Source organism: Cetorhinus maximus, chromosome 5 (genome assembly GCF_964194155.1).
Source record: "Cetorhinus maximus chromosome 5, sCetMax3.hap1.1, whole genome shotgun sequence".
Lineage (NCBI taxonomy): Eukaryota > Metazoa > Chordata > Chondrichthyes > Lamniformes > Cetorhinidae > Cetorhinus > Cetorhinus maximus.
The window spans coordinates 116,319,369-116,337,589 of NC_135883.1; positions in this window are offsets into that span (position 1 = coordinate 116,319,369).

Consider the following 18,221-nt stretch of genomic DNA (forward strand, 5'->3'; position numbering starts at 1 on the left):
GGAACCCGAGCCCGGGGGCCCCGCGCGAGCGGCGCCGGTGGAACCCAAGCCCAGGGGCCCCGCGAGCGGCGCCTGTGGAACCCGAGCCCGGGGACCTCGCGAGCGGCGCCGGTGGAATCCGAGCCCGCGGCCCCCGCGAGCGGCGCCTGTGGAACCCGAGCCCGCGGCCCCCGCGAGCGGCGCCTGTGGAACCCGAGCCCGCGGCCCCCGCGAGCGGCGCGGGTGATTGGTGTTGCCTTTGCAAAACAAAATTAATGGTGCCGGTTAGTTAATTATTCCTCTCCGCAGATGCTGTCAGACCTGATTTTTTTTCCAGCTATTTTTGTTGTAGTTTAATTATTGCACCAGGCACTGCTCTTTAGAATTTGCTACATCAAGGTTAGGCCAAAAAAAATGGGTACAGTGGTGTTACATTTATTTGCAAGCAAAAAAAAGCCCTGCAAAGTAGAAGTAAGCGATAATTAACCAGCATAATAATAAAAGCAAACGGAGGTTGGAAATCTGAAATAAAAATAAAGTTCTGAAAATACTCAGTAGGTCCGACAGTATCTCTGCGAAGCGACACTGAGTTAACGTTTCGAGTCGAATTGACTTCTTCGAAACTACTGACGAAGTGACTCGAAACGTTAACAAGATTTAACCAGCTCGTGTTTATTTCCCCCAGTCGTTCTTGCCAGCTTCATCCTAGCTGAAAATTGAATCCCATTCGTCATTTCCAAGTATCTTCCTGACCACGTCTCACCATTTCCCCGTATACTGCTGCTGCGGAGGGTTTATGTTGACTGGCCTAATTCTGTATTTCACTTTCTATGTATTTCTTTGTATAACTGACTGTTTCCCAACTCTGACCTTTGCAACCACGGCCTCCCCAACTCCCTCTGCACTGCCATCCGTGGTACAGCCTCCAGAATTTTCTCCAGCTCTGAAACTATGCAATTTGCAACCACTCTTTTTGACCGTGATATGTCATCTTCCTTAACTATTACTGCCGTTTGGTATCTACTCATCTATTTAATTAAAATTTGGAGAGCCATAACCTGCACAGTCAACGATTTTACTAGATGGGTGGATTTGTTTTAATAAACTAAAGATGCTGGTGACCTGTTGGCATAAAGGAGTGAGATCACAGAATTGTTACAGTGCAGAAGGAGGCCATTCGGCCCATCATGTCTGCACCTGCTCCGAATAAGCAATTCACTTAGTGCCATTCTCCTGACTTCTCCCTGTAATCCTGCACGTTCTTGCTTTTCAGATAACAGTCTAATTCCCTTTTGAATGCTTTGAACCTGCCTTCACCACACTCTCAGACAGTGCATTCCAGACCTTAACTGCCCACTGTGAGAAAAAGTTTTTTCTCACATCACTTTTGTTTAATTTCCAATTACTTTGAACCTGTGCTCTCTGGTTCTTGATTCTTTCATGAGTGGGAATAGTTTCTCCCCATCTACTCCATCCAGACCCCTCATGATTTTGAATGCCTCTATCAAAGCTCCTCCCAACCTTCTTCAAAGAGAACAGCCCTAAATTCTCCAATCAATCTTCCTAACTGAAGTTCCTCATTCCTGGAATCATTCTCATGAATCTTTTCTGCATTCACCCCAATGCCATCATATCCTTCCTAAAGTACTGCACCCAGAACTAGACTCAATTCTCCAGCTGAGACCAAACTAGTGCCTTATAAAAGTTCCAAATGTAAGAGCTCGTTGCTCTTATATGCAATGTCCCTATTAATAAAGGCTAGGATACTGCAGACTCAGAACCCTGAAACTTATGACTTGGAGGTAAGAGTGCTACCAACTGAGCCATAGCTGAAATTTATGCCCCTTAATTGCCTTAGTTACTAATTCCCCAACCACTGTTTTCCCAATTTACTGGGACTTGATCAGTCCAGACCTGCTGGGAGTGTAGGACAGTATGCTTCTGGCTGGCTGCATGTCAAAATCCACGAGAAAAGCCATCATCACCCTCATCTACAAATGGGAAGGGGTGCCAATTACATAAGTATGAGGGGAGAACAGGCTAAAGTTGATCGGGTAATGAGATGAAAAGGTATGGTGGTAAATAAACAGAGGGAAACGTGTAAAGAAAAAATCCAAAACCTTCAGGTTGAAGAATAAAAGCTTACCGAGAAAGATCCATCTGTGGCTCCTTGAGGAGGTTGAGAGTAATATTAGATTAAAAGAAGAGGCTTATGATGTTGGGGAGAATAATAGTAGGTCTGAGAATTGAGAGTGTTCTAGAAACCAGCAAAGGGCCACCAAAAGGTTAATAAAAATGGGGGAAAAAGTAGAATATAAGGATCAACTAGTCAGAAATATAAAAGCAGATTGTAAGAGATTTTACAAATATATAAAAAGGAAGAGAGTAGCTAAAGTAAATGTTGGTATTTTTGAAGCAGAGAAAGGAGAAATTAGCATGGGGGAAGAAGAAATGGCAGAGACATTGAACAAATATTTTATGTCTGTCTTTATAACGGACCTAGGAGTTAATAAGAGTAAGAAAAGTAGGGTAATTAATATCAGCAGGGAAAAAGTACTGGAGAAACTCAAGGAGCTAAAATGATGGGGAGGTGGTGGCATAGTGGTATTGTCACTGGACTAGTATTCTAGAGACCTAGGGTAATTATCTGGGGTCCTGGTTTCATATCCTACCACAGCGGATAGCAAAATTTGAATTCAATAAAAATCTGGAATTAAAAGTCTGATGATGACTATGAAACCATTGTTATAAAAATTCATCTGGTTCACTAATGCCCTTTAGGGAAGGAAATCTGTCCTTACCTGGCCTGACCCACATGTGACCCACAGCAATATGGTTGACTCTTAAAATGTCCTCTGAACAAGGACAATTAAGGATAGGCAATAAATGCTGGCCTAGCCAGCGATGCCCACATCTCATGAATATATTTTTAAAAATCCCCAGAACCTGATAGCCTACACCTTATTGTTCTAAAAGAGAAAGCTGCATAGACAGTGGATGGCTATGGTTTTCCAAAATTCCCTAGGATCTGGTCCCATCAGATTGGAAGTTTACAAATGTATTCAAGAAAGGAAAGAGAGAAAATGGTTACTGGCCAGTTAGGCTAACAACAGCCATCGGGAAAGTGCTGGAATCTATTATTAAGGAAGTCTTAACAATGCAAATATAACTAGTAAGGTAGATAAAGGGAAACCGGTAGATGTATTATATTTGGATTTCCAAAAGGCATTTGATAAGGCACGACACAAAAGGTACCACACAAGATAAGGGCTCATGGAGTTGGGGGTGATATATTAGCATGGATACAGAATTGGCTAAGGAACAGAAAATAGAGAGTAGGGATAAATGGGACATTTTCAAATTGACAGGCTGTGACTAATGTGATGCCCCAAGGATCAGTGCTGCAGCGTCAGCTATTTACCATCTATTTAATTACTTACATGAAGAGACAGAGAGTAACATACCTAAGCTTGCTAATGATATAAAGCTAGGTGCGAATCCAAGCTGTGAGGAAGACACAAAAAGAGGCTACAAAGCTATATAGACAGGTTAAGCGAGTGGAGAATTTTTTGATTTATTCACTGGATGTGGGTGTCACTGGCTAGGCCAGCATTTGTTGCCCATCCCTAATTGCCCTTAGAGGGCACTTAAGAATCAACCACATTGCTGTGGGTCTGGAGCTAGACCAGGTAAGGACAGCAGATTTTTTTCCCTAAAGGACATCAGTGAACCAGATGGGTTTTTACAACAATCAACAATGGCTTCATGGTCATCATCAGACTATTAATTCCAGGTTTTTATTGGATTCAAATTCCACCATCTGCCATGGCAGGATTCAAACCCAGGTCCTCAGACCATTACCCTGGGTCTCTGGAATATTAGTCCAACAACAATACCACTACGCCATCGCCTTCCTGGCAAGAAAGTGGTGTTGAGCTGCCCTCTTGAACCACTGCAGTCCACGTGGTGTAGGTACACCCACAGTGCTGTTAGGAAGGGAATTCCAGGATTTTGACCAAGTGACAGTGAAAAAACAGTAATTATGGTTCCAAATCAGGATGGTGTGTGGCTTGGAGGGGAACTTGCAGGAGGTGGAGTTCCCATGCATCTGCTGCCCTTGTGCTTTTAGGCGATGGAGGATGCTGGTATGGAAGGTGTAGTCAAAGGAGCCTTGGTGAGTTGCTGCAGTGCATCTTGTAGATGGTACACACTGTTGCCACTGTGTATCGATGGTGGAGGGTGTGAATGTATAAGTGGTGGACGGGATGCCATTCAAGCGGGTTGCTTTGTCCTGGATGAGCTTCATGAGTGTTGCACTCATCCAGGCAAGTGGAGAGTATTCCATCATACTCCTGACTTGCACCTTGTCATTGGTGGACAGACTTTGGGGAGTCAGGAGGTGAGTTACTTTCTGCAGAATTCCCAGTCTCTGACCTGTTCTTGTACTTACCATATTTATATAGCTAGTCCTGTTCAGTTTCATGCCAATGGTAACCCTCAGGATATTGATAGTGGGTGATTCAGCAATGGTAATGCCATTGAATTCAAGGGAGATGGTTAGATTCTCTCTTGTTGGAGATGGTCATTGCCTGGCACTTGTATGGCGTGAATGTTACTTACCACTTATAAGCCCAAGCCTGGATATTGTCCAGGCCTTGCTGCATTTGGACATGGACTGCTTCAGTATCTGAAGAGTCATGAATGGTGATGAACGTTGTGCACCACTGGCATGAAACTGAACAGGACTAGCCATATAAATATGCTAAGTACAAGAGCAGGTCAGAGACTGGGAATTCTGCAGAAAGTAACTCACCTCATGACTCCCTAAAGCCTGTCCACCAACGACCTTCTGACCTTATGATGGAAGGAAGGTCACTGAAGCAGCTGTAGATGGTTGGACCAGCACACTATCCTGATGCCCTGGGGCTAAGTTGGCAGGCCTCCAACAGCCACAACCATCTTTCTTTTTGCTGGGTATGACTCCAATCAGTGGAGAGTTTTTCCCCCATTTCCCATTGACTCCAGTTTTTCTAGGGCTCCTTGATGCCACACTTGGTCAAATGCTGCTTTGATGTCAAGGGCAGGCACTCTTATCTATGGGGAAGTGTGATATTTCACTTTGATTGGAAGAATAGAAAAACAGAATATTTTTTAAAATGTTGATGCTCAGAGAGAATTGGGTAAATACAAGGAATGCTAAAAGTTAGCATGCAGATACAGCAAGCAATTAGGAAAGTAAATTGCCAATTGGCCTTTATTGCAAGAAGATTGGAGTACAAGAAGAAAGAAGTCTTGTTACAGTTGTACGGGGTTTTGATGCAACCACACCTAGAATACTGTGTGCAATTTTTGTCTCCGTATTTAAGGAAGAAAATAATTGCATTTGGGGCAGTACAGTGAAGGTTTGCTAAATTGACCCCTAGGGTAAAGGGATTGTCCTATGATGAAAGGCTGAGTAAACTGGGTCTATGTTCTCTGGAGTTAAACTGAGTGAGAGGTGACCTTGTTGAAACATTCAAGATTTGAAGGGGCTTGACAGGATAGATACTGTGACGTTCGGTGAGATTTTCCACACCCGCCCCCTGCCGCCGTGATCTTCCGGTCCCACCGCAAGTCAATGGACTCCTGGCTGGGGCGCGGCCTTGCCCATGGCGGGTCCCACCCGCGACAGGGCCGGAAAATCCCAGCCGTTGTTTTCCATGACTGGGGAATCTAAAACAAGGAGGAACAGTTTCAGGCTAAGAGGCTTATCATTTAGGACTGTGATGAGGAGATTTTTTTTCACTCAAAGGGGGTTAATTCTTTGGATTTCTCTGCCTTAGAGGGCTGTGGATGTGCCATCACTGAGTATATTTAAGGCTGGAATTGACAGCTTTTTGGTCTCTCAGGGAATCAAGGGAGCTGGTCGGAAAGTAGAGTTGAAAACCAAGATCAGCCATGATCATATTAAATGGAGAAGGCTTGATGGACCACATGGTCTTCTTCTACTCCTATTTCTTATGTTCTTAAATTGGCAGCCCAATTCACTGCTTAACGTGAACCACAAAATTCTGTCCAATTGGATCAATTCTGCTCTGGAGTTGGTAATTCACCCTGATCAGACCTGCTCTGGACCCAGCAGGAAAATCTCTGATAGCCTCATGCTAACTCAGGGAAATGATTGCCTACGTGCAGGACAGAGGGGTATACACCTGCCTCATCAACTTGAACCGGGAGAAGGTCTTTGACAGAATATCGCACATCTACAGAATGGATGTGCTCTCCAAAATGGGGTTTGGGGAGGGAATGTGCAATTGGATCCAACTGCTCTACATAAACAGCAGTAGGGTAATTTCAATTAATGGGTGGGAATTGGAAGGTTTCCCAAGCAAATCTGGAGTAAGGCAGGGTTCTCCCCTGTCTTGTTGACGTGCTGTATTGAATCTTTTGCTAAGTCCATTAGGAAAGATTCGGGCATAGCAGTTGTGGCGATCCCAGGCAGCAGAAGTATTCAGGTCAAAGCCTCCCTGTACATGAACAACATTGCCGTCTTCTGCTCAGATCCACCTCCAGTTTATAGATTGATGAGCATCCGCAACCAGTTCAAAATGGCCTCAGGAGTGAAAGCAAATCATGGCAAAAACAAGGCCATGTTCTTTGGGAACTGGGCCGACTGATCCTTTGTCCTCTTCACTGTTAGGTCAGACTACCTGAAGGTGCTGGGGATATTGTTTGGAGGGGCCAGGGCATGCGCCAAAAACTGGAAGGAGCATGTAACTGTGGTGAAACAGAAACTGGGCATGTGGGAATGATGCTCCCTCTCCAGTGCAGGTGAGAACCTGGTCATCATAAATGAGGCACTTTCAGTGTTGCTCTATGTAGTGCAGCTCTGGCCCATCCTGCACTTTGCAGCTACCCGAGCCATCTTCCACTTTATCTGGAGATTGAAAATGGAAGATGTCCACAGGGACATAATGTATAAATTTCTAGATAAAGGGGGAGAAAATGTACCCAACTTTCACCCTCATCTTGGTGGTCACATTTGTGTGCGGTTGCATCAAGCGGTGCAGAGACCCTCAGTATGTTGTAGTTCTACTTGTTCACAGTGTTACGAAGGATGGGTTTGGCCACGTTGCCACAGAAAGCTCCAGTCAGTTGGGCAGTGCCACACCACTAGCCCCTCGTGCGAAAATTTGTGCATCAGGCATTGGTCCACCTGTAATGACCTCAGGGCCCTGAGGGGAAAGGATCCTATCAAGTAGCTTCCAGAGCAGACTGTCAAAATTTAGCAGAATGCCTCATCAACTGAACTTTTAAACAAACATAGCTTGCTGGTAGTGAGAAGGGCCCTCCCCATCAGACCTTTCCTGTACACTTGGAATCTCACCACCCTTGCACGCTGTCCTTAAGACGGCTATGGTGTGCAAGAGACTGTCACCCACCTCATTCTGGAACGCCCCTTTGTAAAGCAGGTCTTGAAAGAGATGCAGTGGTTTTTGAAACATAAACGGAAAATGCTGGAAAAACTCAGCAGGTCCAACAGCATCTGTGGAGAGAAAAACAGAGTTAACGTTTCGAGACCGTATGACTCTTCTTGAGAGCTAATGTTCAGTGGGTCCAAAATCAGACAACATCCTTGGTTTCTGATAGCCCTTTGCTTCTGGTTGACAACTCCTGGCAGTTTCTCTCTCTGCTTGCACAACGCTGCTACCAGGCACAGATAAAACCCCAAACCAAGAAAACCACTTCCCTGCAACCTATCTCCACAGCAATGTGGCACCCTTGGGATGTCCCAGACAGAGATTCAAACTTATTATTTCCAATTCCCAAACATTCATTTTGTTCCGGGAAACCATATGAATAATTTAAACCCCTTATGAAGACAACCCTAGACATCTTGTCTCTACCAAGAACCTCAGTGTGGGGCCACCCGTTGTTCCATATTTTCCCACTTCTAATTCTGACCTTATTAAATAAGAAGAGACCATCCTTTCAATTGCAATTACTTTAGGTCTGTTTACCAATCTCCAAAACCAGGTGCTTCCATTATCTTAGATTTAAAACTTCAATCCCCAAATAAAAAGTTACACTCCTCAAACATATAAACCATGAAATTAGACACTTTCACAACAGTCTTAAAGGAGGAAAGCAAAGCAGAGAAGCAGGGATATGTAGGCAGGGAATTCCAGAGCTTGGGACCTAGGCAACTAGAGGCATGGCCACCAGTGGTTGAGCAATTATAATTGGGAATCCACAAGAACCCAGAATTAGAAGAACGCAGATATCTCAAAGAGTTGTTTGGTCAGAGGAGGTTACAGATATAGGGAGCAGCAAGGCCATGGAGAGATTTGAAAACAAAATTGAGAATTTTAAAATCAAGATGTTGTTTGACTGCAGGACTCAGCGCTCTCCAGGCTGTTCACAGTGACACACTGAGATAAATGCCAAGTGGAGCAGAGCACGTTCCAAGGTCCAGGACAACGTGCTGAGGGATGCACTAAAACTTGGGGCACAAGCTTGTGACAACTGCCACAAAGACCCAGTGGAGAAAGGCTACTGTCTAAGGCCCCCATACCATAGGATACCGAGAAGTTTAAAATGCTTGTAAAACTGCTTGGGCTGTATGTTTGGCATGAAATGAATATTGTAAATGTAACTTGTATTGGTAAGTTTAGTGAGGCACTTCAGAGTGCCATATAAGTTATTGAAAAAACTGATCTGTTTGGCACTTTATGTCATGAAATTTGAACTATGATGTAATGTATCTTTACAAATGTTATAAATAAAGCATATTTTGGGGAAAAATAAATTCCACTGCTCCAGGCTCACTTGGACTTTCGTAACAACATCAGTCATGGTCTTGACATTTCCTGGGATCAGAAAGCTGCTTCTCAAGCTACGTCTGAAGCCCATGAGCAAGTGAGAATGGTGAACCAATTTACTGTGGTCTTGTCAATCTCATGAAATGCAAGTTTTATAAAGATGCACACAATCATGGAATTCAAGCTTGAAGATACACTCCCACAATATTCAAAATATGCAATTAATAATAAAATGCAATTTAGTTAATCAAATCACTGTAAATCAATGGCTTCTCCAATATATTGTATGTCATATGAGAAACAACAGCATATTCCATGGCTAACTGTAAGCAATGCCACGAGGTAGGTTAACAGTACAGAATATTATGAACACACACAAGACTAACTAAGATTCAAGTGAGGTTATGCCAGTTTTACTCTCTAATATACATTTTCTAATCACCTATTTTCTGCCACAATTAAATTACGACTTGGTGAATTCCATGACTTAATGATTCTGATGCTGTAACAAATCAATTAGTTCAGGTACCTTCTAAATCCATAACAGCATTAGTAATGTTTTAAGCAACAACATTTGTGTTTACCATACTTGTGATTCCTTTTAGGCTACACGCTTGTGTTGAGACATAAGGTGGTTTCCAAAAAATGTGTACAACTTTGGCAAGCCATATGCATAGCAGTATCATGTTACATTACAATACCACATTCCAAGAGTATTAGGTACATCATTCCTAATGAATTACTTGTAATATTGGAACTTCAGTCTCTTTAAACAGCAGAGGATAAAATAATTTAAGATCTGAGAGCTAAGTTACATATTAGGTTAAACACTTTCCTTTCATTCAATATTTCTATCCCACAGAGAAGGCATGATTATGGAAACAGAAATGACTATCTGGTTTAAACATTGTAACTAGGAACATAGGAAATAGGAGTAGGCCATTCAGCCCATTGAGCCTGCTCTGCCATTCAAACAGGTCATGGCTGATCATCTACCTCTACACCATTTATCCCCACTATCCCCTTATCCCTTGATGTCATTAGTATCCAGAAATCTATGATTTCTGTCTTGAACATGCTCAATGATTGAGCTTTCGTAGCCCTCTGGGGTAGAGAATTCCAAAGATTCACCACCCTCTGAGTGAAGAAATTCCTCCTTATCTCAGTCTTAAATGGCCTGCCCCTTATTCTGAGACTGTGTCCCCTGGTTCTTGACTCACCAGCCAGGGGAAACATCTTATCCACATATACCCTGTCATGCCCTGTAAGCATTTTGTAAGTTTCCATGATATCACTTGTCACTCTTCAAAACACTAGAAAATACCAGCTTCCTCAATCTCTCCTCATAAGACAATCCCACCATCTCAAGTATATTCTGGTGAAGCTCCGTTGCACTGATCCCTTTATGGCAAGTACATCCTTTCTGAGAGAAGGAGACCAAAACTGTACACAATACTCCAGGTGCGGTCTCACCAGTTCTATACAATTGCAGCAAGACGCCTTTACTCCTGTACTCAAATCCCCTTGTGATGGAGGCCAACATGCCACTTGCCTTCCTAATTGCTTGCTGCACCTGCATGTTAGCTTTTTTTAATCCTTTTACAGGATGTTGGTGTTGCTAGCTAGGCCAGCACTTTTATTGCCTATCCCTACTTGCCCTTGAGAATTGATGGTGAGCCACCTTCTTGAACTGCAGCAGTCCCGGTGGTGTAGGTACAGCCATAGTGTTGTTTGGGAGGGAGTTCCATTAGTGACTAATGAACAAGGACGCCAGGTCCCTTTGGGCATCAATACTTCGCAACCTCTCATCATTTAAGAAATAATTTACCTTTCTGTTTTTTCTACCGAAGTGGATAACTTCACACATATTCACATTATATTCCATCTGCCATGTTCTTGCCCATTCACTTAGCCTGACCAAATACCCTTGAAGCCTCATTTCATCCAAATAAATGCTTTATGTTTATTTTGATGTGAAGGAATTAGGGCAGGATTTTTACCTCGTCGGGCGGGCGCAGCAGGCGGGCCCGGGAGCAGACACGAAACCGACCAACACCTGCGATCGGGACCCCACCGCAATTTCACGCTGGATGGCCAGTTAACAGCCAGTCAGCGTGAATCGCGCACTGAAACGCTGAGCAATGCCTGGTTGGTGGTGGGGAGGAGGGCGAGCATTGAAGTCAGCGTATGCGCGCAGGTGCGCTCAGTGAAAGCTCCTTGAAGGCAGAGCTGCCTCAGGGAGCTGAAGATTTCTAACATTAAAAGTAAAGATTTTAAAATTAAGATAAACAAGTCACCTCGTGTGACTCTGTCACATGAACAGGGACATGTTAAAAACGAGATTTAAAAACTTTTATTTTATTTTTAATTAACATCAGAAACCTCATCCTGTCCATAGATGAGGTTTCCTCAAAAATCCAAAGGCTACTTGGCCTTTTCGCCCGCCTGCCAACTGTAAGGTTGGACGGGCAGGGAAAAATTCACTTTAATTAATTAATTAACAGGCTTAACAGCCCTCTTAATTGTTGGCGGGCACGCTGCTGACTCCCGTGTGCAGTCGGCACACCCGCCGACTGAAATATTGCGCAAGTGGGCGATGATGTCGGGACGCTCGCCTGACGTCAGTGCGTGCTATTTCACGCTCGTGCGTGTTGAGCGTGCGCCCGCATGCCAAGCTGAAAATCCAGCCCTTTGTGTTCAATAAATATTTTATGGAGGCTGGTTACCTCAGCTAGCTAGATGGCTAGGGTGTGGATAAGAACAACACCAACAGCATGGGGGTTAATCGCTGTTGTGGCTGGGGTAGACTTGGGCCTGCTGCCTCACCCTACCAACAGTACTGTGCTATTGCTTGGCAAATAATTGCCAAGGATCCGCCTTTGGGCAGAGAACTAGAGAAGATATTTTGTAAAGTTTAGAAAATGCTGTGGGGGAAAAAAAGTAGTGCACCAAGTAGTACTTTGACTACCCAGCAGATGGCTCCAGGAAAAATGCCAGCAAAGTGGTAAATTCATATGATTGCTACATTTCTCGGATTTCCCAGAAGTTTCCAAAAATGGGTAAATGGATCTCCCAGCAATTCTACTAGCAGTCTGTGGGATCAACCCTCTTTAAATCCACCTTCACATTAGCAGCTCCTCCCTATTTAATTTCCATGTTTATTACCTTATATTTTGTGCAAATACTTAGCCCAAACTTTAAATAATCAACTGCTGGAGAAAATAAAATTGGTTCTGAAGTTTTTCTCTTACATGTTTTTATATTTTGCCAGTTGTTTGTGTAATAAAACAAATAAAACTTTGTGGGAGAAGTATTCATACTAAAATGTATATTCTCAAACTAAGGGATGGGATGCTTATCCATTCGGGGTTGGTATCAAGTTTCATTGGGTTAAGCATAGAATAGCCTTTCTTTTTGCAAAAAATATACTTTATTCCTAAAATATCTGAAAGAACATTACAAATCATTTCAAAATGGCCATCACAGAAATTGCAATAATATTCAAGTTTTCTACATAGATCATTTTGCACTCTGAGGTGTTTCAGTACAATAAGGGGAACATTACAAACATTGCAAAATTGGCATTACACAGAGTGCAATGATATTCAAGTTTTCTACCTCGATCATTTTGTACTCTGAGGTGCTTCAATATAATTGTGATACATGTAGTATTCACTGCATACATTCAATGTGAGTCATACAGCCAGAGCGGTTCTACACAATTCCCAGCCCCTTGGTGTACTATGGCTTTAAGGTCTTAGACAGCGAACTTTCCCCATTGTGCCTCCATGGCAGCTTCCCCAAGCTTTAGTGCATCCCTCAGCACGTAGTCCTGGACCTTGGAATATGCCAGTCAACAACACTCGGCAGAGACAACTGTTTGCACTGGAAGACCAACAAGTTTCGGGCAGACCAAAGAGAGTCTTTCACAGAATTGATGATCTTCCGGTTACAGTTGATGTTTGGCTCGGTGTGTGTCCCTGGGAACAGCCCAAAGAGTACAGAGTCCTGCATCACGGAGCTGCTCGGGATTAACCTTGACAAAAACCCCTGCATCTCTCATCTTCTTTACAATGGCACATTCCAAAAGGAGGTGGGACAACAGTCTGTTCCCTACCACAGCCACCTCGAGGGCAATGTGCAGAGGGGATGAGACTCCATGTGTGTAGGAAGTATCTGACGGGGAGGGCCTTTCTCACCACCAGCCAAGCTACGTCTTTGTGTTCGTTTGAAAGTTCTGGAGAGGAGGTATTCTGCCAAATGACTTTGACAGTCTGCTCAGGGAACCATCCGAAAAGAGCCACCATCTCCTTTTCCCACTGGGCCTCTAGGACCACTGCCCGATGAAGTTGTGGTCATAGGTGTTTCTCTACATAAGTTTTTCCACAAGGGGCAGGTGGTACAGCACAGTCCAACTACTTGCAGCATTCCGCGGCAGCATGGCCAGACTCATCCTTCACAAACACTAGGGACAAGTAGAACCCTAGAATGTAGTGACACTTGGTGTTTGCGTACCAAGGGTCTATGTACAGCTTGATGCAGCCACACACAGAGGTAGCCTTCAGGATGAGGGTGATGTTGGGCACACTTTTTCTGCCTTTATCTAGAGATTTGTACATTGTGTCCCTGTGAACATGGCCCATTTTCGACCTCCAGATAAAGTAGAAGATGGCTCAGGTGATCGTCAGAGCACAGGAGTAAGGAATGGGCCAGACCTGCACCACATACAGCAACACCAGATGACAAGGTTCTTACCCGCAATGGAGAAGGAGCTTCGCTCCCACAAGCCCAGTTTTTTCTTTAACCAGTACTACTCACCCCTTCCAGTTTCTAATGCAAGCCCTGGTCTCTCCGAACCATATCCCCAACACCTTCAGGCAGTCTGACCTGACGGTGAAGGGGACAAAGGATCGGTCAGCCCAGTTCCCAAAGAACATGGCATCCCTCTTGCCACGATTTACCTTGGCACCCATGGCCAGTTTGAACTGGTCGCAGGTGTTGATCAGTCTGCGCACCGACAGCGGATCCGAGCAGAAGATGGTGACATCGTCCATGTACAGGGAGGCTTTAACTTGAGTGTCTCCACTACTTGGGATCATCAGTCCTTTTGTGCCCATACCCTTCCTGATGGAATCAGAAATGGTTCTATGCAGCACATGAACTGGGCAGGGGAGAGAGGGCAGCCTTGTCTGACTCCAGATTTAATTGGAAAGCTTTCTGATTTCCACCCATTGACTGAAACTGCGCTACTGTTCCTGCGAACATAAACATTGAACAGCCAACTACAACAAAAATTCCTCCTGTCTTTTAGCTCCAAAAAGTTGGCCCAGGATGACATTTCTGTTTACCACATTAGAGGTGGAGTAACTTTGATTCACCAGTAACTAATAGTAAAACATTAAAATTGCACTGATAACTTGATAGTAGTTCTTGTGACACTCATATTCCCCTCATAATCAACAGTAATGCAATAGCTCAATGATACACCTATGGCTATGAATTATATGTAGACTAACACATCCCAATATATACACCTTGTAACTACATCCATAAACACTGCACTACATTATGCGTGGTAGGCTCCCCAGCCTTTGCCACTTTTAAAAATTCTCATTTCTCACCCTATATGGTTCAGCTCTGGTTTAAACTCAGGTTTTATATGAGGGTTACAATACTGAACTGGGAATCTTAGTATCTCCACAGCCAGCCCATTCCCCTGCCTCCCTCTTTCCTCTCCTCTTGAGCCCCAATCCACCCCTGGCCCCCAGTGTCCCTCTCCTATCTCTGATTCCCAGTTTTCCCTGTCTCCCTTCCCAAATGCCAGCTTCTAGTCGTTCTGATGATTACCTGATCCATGCAGCAGAACTGGTGGCAGGAAGCTGAGAGGATCCGCTGCTGCAAAGGGGAATAGAGGGCAGATTTCTCAGGCTGCTTGTAATATTATTCTGAGACCCATACACCTATTCTGGGAGAGTCCTAGGCAATCTGGGAGGGTTGACAACCCTACAAACTTACCACTTGTTTGTAATTTTTCCTAGAGCACTGGGCAGCCTAGTCAAGGAATCATAAATCTATGCAAATTGTGATCCTATGATGTGCATATACAAAGAACTATGATCTACTGGGAAGAGTGCACTATGAACATTTGCTCAGTAAAACTTGGTGGTAAGGTAGAGAAGACATGAAATGAAGTGTTCAAATGATTTTTCTGGGCCAGGAAGAGCAACAGTGCTTCTCTGGGCTACAAAAGAATAACATGGCCTTGCAGCCCAGGGCAGTTTGCCTTCCCTTTGACCCCCACAACATGCCGGTTGGCCAACCAGTAGAAAGGGCTTGCATTTTAATAGCACCTTTCATGCCCTCAGGAGGCTTCAAAGCGTTGTTAAATTTCACCTTATTTGCACATTTGTGTAATTAAAAAGGTTTATGTCATCAAATTGTACCGTACATAAGCTTAACAAAGAAAAATCTTAATTTGTATGTATTATAGGGATGACTCGTGAATTTTGGGGTGTGTTGTTAAGAAAGTCTTAAGGTTGGCATCTCTTTAAGTGCCACATACTGTGATGTAGCTTTAAGAAAGAACACATGTGAGTGAACTTACGTTATAGCTAGAACACATTTGCACATTTGGGCTCCAGCGGGTCCAGTTTAGCACTAAATAAGCCAAATCTACAATACTGATTGACCAGCAAGGTGGCTTGAGGACTAGATGTGATAGGGCCTCCAGTTAAAAGATACAAGTAATAGTTTAGCAGTTAGAAGGGAAGCCAAAGTTGCAAAGCTGAGTGGCCAGGAAGGTGGCTTGAAGGCTAGAATGCGATGAGGACCTCCAGTTAGAGATATAAATTAAGGTTAGATTGTTGTGGGGAAGCTAGGAGCACTCTTCCCATTGGCCAAGAGTTGCAAATGTTGGGTTAGAAGTTGTTAATTATGTGTACATACCTGTGCTAAATGTTGCAAAGTTACCTGCAAAAAGGGTATAAAAGTAGGGGTGCATCACTGAGGTCTTTGCACTTGCCAAGGGTTACCATTTTTTACAGAACTCTTGCTGGAGGACATTTTAATGGAGAGACAGTTAGGAGTAGGGCACTTGCAAGGAAGTTAGCATTTGGGACATTAGTTGATGGGTATTTGTCATGGGCTGAGGGGTTGTCATAAGAAACCAGTATGAGGCTTTGTTAGTAACCATAGTAACTGTCATATGCTTGCGGGGTTGTCATACGAACCCAGTATTACCCTTAGTTAGTGACTAAAGTAACTGTCACATGGCGGAGGTTTGCTGTAAGAATCCAGTACTAGAGATAAGTATAGGTGGGATTGCCAGAGCTAAAGTAGTTGCCATAAGAAAGGGAAAGAGAGAGAGAAAAAACTCAGCAGGGAGCTGTGAAGTGTGTAGCTTCAGCAGTTAAGGTGGACTGGAAGCTGTGGGTTGGAAAAGGATCTACTAGAGTTGAAGTCTTAAAGCTGCAAAGGAATTTATATGAATATTAGGTTTAAATTTGCTAATATAAAATCTCGAAGGATGCCATGATTCAAGAGACCAGGCTCAAGGTGTGAAGGAATCCAATTATAATAAGGAGTTATAAGATTGAAAGAATGATTTTCTTATAGAAGATGGATTAAAAATTTAAAAGCAGAGTTCATCTGTCTGAAAGAGTATAAGAAGTTCATAAACATGCATGGGCATACTTGTGTACTGTTAGGAAAGAGAGATCGTTTAAGTAAGCTACATTGTTATTTGTGGGTGTTAGGAATGAGTTTTAGCTTTAAAGTTTGAGTTTGATTTGTATTTCTGCGTTTGTGTGTTAAGAAATGTCAAATAGAGTTTTAGTTTCACTTTAAAAGGGTGCTTGTATTTCTAATGAGGAGTTTTACGAGCACTGAAGAGAAGGTAAACATACAAAGGTAGAAGGATTGGACTGTTGCCTAGCAACAGGGGCCCAGAGAGGCAGCTCCCTCCCATAGACACACACACACACAAGAAGAGAAGCAGCAGCTGTTTGAGTGCAGTTTTGAAAGATGCTACCAGGGAAGACGGGAGCAAAGGGGACAGATAGTCAGTCCCAAGATAAAGAAAAACCCCAAAAATCCAGGGGAGTGGAAGAGGTTCAAGTCCAAAGAAGACCTTCTAGTCAAAGGAAGGACAGGAACCTGGGAAAAGGTCCTGTTAAGTGAAGTTAAGAGTGAGGGGCAGAGAGAAAGGCTCCATGCTTCAGGTTTAAAGAGACAAAAGCTGCAGAAAGCGGAATTAAAGTGAGAACAGCTTGCAAAAGGCAAGAAGGTGCAAAGAGACAACTGAAGATCTGTAACTCTTCGCTATGGGCTTGTGAACCAGTGGTGTACTGTTGACAACTGAGTCAGGGAGACAGAGTATGTGGACGACAGCTTGAATGCATGTGGTGACCCAGGGAAGGGAATATCGGAAGGAGAGTTTGAAACCCTGGAGGTGAACTCTTGCGGACTGCATCTGAGAGAAAGTGTCAGTTTGGGAGAAGCTTCCAAGGCGAGGTCTTGGAGAGTGGAAATTGGAATACCTCATGTGAAGGATGGAATTCAGTGAGACTGATTAGTTCACGGTGTGATAAGCGTCTGTGGGGAGTTGAGGAGAGATCCATAGAATCTGGTTGAGGTGGCATCTGTCACTTGATTTCAGAGTGTGCTTGTCTGAGCACAGGGTGCCATAGATTTACATGGACTGTGTACTTGCTGTGTGCATTAGAATATAAATAGCTTTTGTAACTTGTGTTATCCTTACAAATCTGTATACATCTGTAAAGGTATTGTTGTGGGTGAAGGAATATTGTAATATAATTCATCTGTTCTTGTTGAAAAAATGTTTTATTCTTTTGCTAAAAGTTCATCAGCTGACTCCTGTGATTCTGTTCAGTAGCTACTCTCCATCTAAACAAACAAATAAAAGTTAGGATCTATCAAACTGGATTCCACTCTTGGCTCAGGCTTGTCCAGGAGTAACCTCAGCTGGGATTGTAACAGTACTCAAGGACATCAACATCCCGTGGCACAGTGGTCTCATCATGTGGCATATTGTTCTCGTCTCCTAACACAAGGCAGTTTCTGAAAAACAAGAACTGGCTTCTGAGAAACATGGATTCATCACCTCGGTAAGATATTGATAATACAGATTTTGTAAATAATCAATGTAAGTTACCACAATCTAACAATGGATAACCATATTTTCTACAATGTCCCTAAATCACCTGTTAACTGAATCTGGGAAACTGAGTTCTAATCTTAAAACACAATTGTGTGGCTAGGAAGTTACCACCATTTGCAACTCTCGGCATCCTGTTAGCTCTAAAGATGTTGACCAGCACATGTGCTCACAGCTTCCTGCTGGGTCAGCCTTTTCTTATGAATTAAATGTACTGGATTTCAACTAGAAAACTAGAAATTGACTGTTATACAGCCTTATTTGGG